This window comes from Balaenoptera physalus, assembly GCF_965194825.1.
Source record: "Balaenoptera physalus genome assembly, chromosome: 8".
NCBI classification, from domain to species: Eukaryota; Metazoa; Chordata; class Mammalia; order Artiodactyla; family Balaenopteridae; genus Balaenoptera; species Balaenoptera physalus.
In genome coordinates this window covers 110,767,402-110,770,191 of record NC_138887.1, presented here as the reverse complement: position 1 = coordinate 110,770,191, position 2,790 = coordinate 110,767,402, and the positions used below count along the sequence as shown (strand labels likewise).

General features: G+C 38.8%; 1 protein-coding gene across 7 annotated transcripts in view; it reads left to right on the top strand.

Annotated features, from left to right (window-relative positions):
- Positions 1 to 2,790, top strand: part of BRAF (B-Raf proto-oncogene, serine/threonine kinase) — a 159,744-nt gene that overhangs the window by 59,315 nt on the left and 97,639 nt on the right. The window lies entirely within an intron of this gene.

Here is a 2,790-nt window from a genome sequence, read left to right as displayed (position 1 = left end):
GTAGTGGTAAAATGCTGGTGTAGGTAGGTTAATATCAGACTTTAAGATAAAAAGCATTGTTGGGGAGAAAGAGGACCATTACTTAACATTAAAGGTAAAAGAAATTAAAAGTTTGGGTAAGAACTCAAACCTACAGAAAAGTTGAAATAATAGTACCATGAACACTTATATAAATACTATTTACACTACCTAGATTCAACAGTATGTTAACATTTTGCTCAATTTATAGCTCCTAAGGAAAAAAAAGAAATTATTTTACCTGGTCACAATATCATTATGTCTAAGAAGATTGACAGTTTCGTAATCTTATATCTAGTACATGTTCAAATTTGCACAGTTACCCCAAGAATATCATTTATAGCTGTTCTCCATCCCTGAACTAAGATCTTCTCTTTGTGCATGCATTAAATCAGTTGCTGTCTTTTAGTAGTAGTTGTCTTTTAGTCTGAAGTGACCACCCACCATTTTGTTTCCCATGACATAATTTATTAAAGAAACCAGGACAGTTGTCATGGAATGACATGTTTGGGTTTGTCTGATTTCATAGCTTTGATTTTCAAAGGAAGGTAAATATCTTATAGAATGTCACATATTCCATATTTGATTATTTCATTGTGGTTCTTTTAGCATATTTTTCTTTATTCCTTATATTTCTTCTAAACTAGAAGCTAAGTATAAAGGTTTAGATTCTATTTAAATGTTTTGCACGTATACTTCGTGGGTGATAAATAATGTGTTGTTTATGTTGCATCACATTAAGAGGCACGTGTCAAGTTGTCACACTGTTAATGATTCTAAGCCACATCTCTCCTTGTAAAGGTGTATGTTTCCCTTTGTCTTTAATCTGGGGGAAAATACTTTGGCACTATGCTAGTATCCTGTTCATCAACTTTTCACCTAATGGTTTTAGCATCCTGTCCTTTCCTGAATCAATTATTTTATATTAGCTGGCATTCTTTTGTAAAGAGGAGCTTCTTGGGACTTCCCTGGTGGCGCAGTGGTTAAGAATCCGCCTGCCAATGCAGGGGACACAAGTTCGAGCCCTGGTCCGGGAAGATCCTACATGCCGCGGAGCAGCTAAGCCCGTGCACCACAACTACTGAGGCTGTGCTCTAGAGCCCGCGAGCCACAACTACTGAGCCTGCATGCCACAACCACTGAAGCCCGCATGTCTAGAGCCCATGCTCCACAACAAGAGAAGCCACTGCAATGAGAAGCCCGTGCACCACAACAAAGAATAGCCCCCACTTGCTGCAACTAGAGAAAAGCCCGCTCACAGCAACGAAGACCCAACACAGCCAAAAATCAGTCAGTTAATTAATTTAAAAAACCCACACATACACGCTATTTACTTATTAAAAAAAAAAGAAGAGCCTCTTATATCAAATGAGAATAACTATGATTTTTCCCCAAAAGGCAGGATAAATGCATAATTCTTTTCCATTAATATTTAATTTTCTAAAGATGTCACAGTTACCTAAAGTCTCCCATCAAACACTATTTTTATGGGCTAGTGAATTTTTATTTTTTTATTTTTTATTTTTTATTTTTTTTTAATTTTTATTTATTTATTTATGGCTGTGTTGGGTCTTCGTTTCTGTGCGAGGGCCCTCTCCAGTTGCGGCAAGTGGGGGCCACTCTTCATCACGGTGCGCGGGCCTCTCACTATCGTGGCCTCTCTTGTTGTGGAGCACAGGCTCCAGACGCGCAGGCTCAGTAGTTGTGGCTCACGGGCCTAGTTGCTCTGCGGCATGTGGGATCTTCCCAGACCAGGGCTCGAACCCGTGTCCCCTGCATTGGCAGGCAGATTCTAAACCACTGCGCCACCAGGGAAGCCCGAATTTTTATTTTTTAAATGTATGCAGTCTATTATAGTTAATTGTAGTCTTTACTCTTTTTGCTGAAAACCTCCCGACCAGTAGGAGTCCCTTCAGACTAGCTCCTGTGTTGTTTTCACATCTGTCCAGCACAACAAGATGTTCCAGAACTCTTCTTGAATAATAGATGGACCTTAAAATGCTTTAGTGCTGGTCATTTCTCCCATTAGTTGTAGTCATTGTTTTAGTTGTTATTTTATATAGTCTATGCTTATTTATATATACTGTCATGTTTATAGTTTCTAGATTCCCCATTTGTATTAGTTTCCTATGGCTGCAATAGCAAATTGCCACAAACTTGGGTTACAACAGTACAAATTTATCCTCTTAGCAAGTCTGAAATAGGTTTCACTAGGCCAAAACTAAGGTGTCAGAAAGGCTCTGCTCTCTCTAGAGCAATTTCCTTGCCTTTTCCAGCTTCTAGCATTGCATTCCTTGACTCATGGCCCCTTCTTCCAACTTCAAGGCCAGCAGTGTAGCATCTTCAGATCTCTCTGGTAGGTCTCCTATTGCCTAATGCTCTGTAGTAAAATCTCCCTCCAGTTCCATTTTATAAGGTTGTGATTACACTTAGGGCCCACCCAGATAATCCAGGATAATCTCCCTAACTCAAGATACTTAATTACATCTGCGCAGTTCTTTTTGTCATATAAGGTACCATTTATAGGTTCTGGGTTTCAGGATGTATACATCTTGGGGGATGTTAATTAGCCTGCCATACTGTTCTTTTATATTATTCTGGGTTCAGTTTCCTTCTTCTAGGTTTTTAGCTATTTTCTTTTAGCACCTTGAAGTCAATTCATTATCCTCTGGCTTCTTTTACTGTTCTTAGGAGTATGACATCAGTCTAATTTATCTTTCTTTTCTTTCTGGTTGACTTTAAGAACTTTTATGCATTTTCACTTCAACCTGG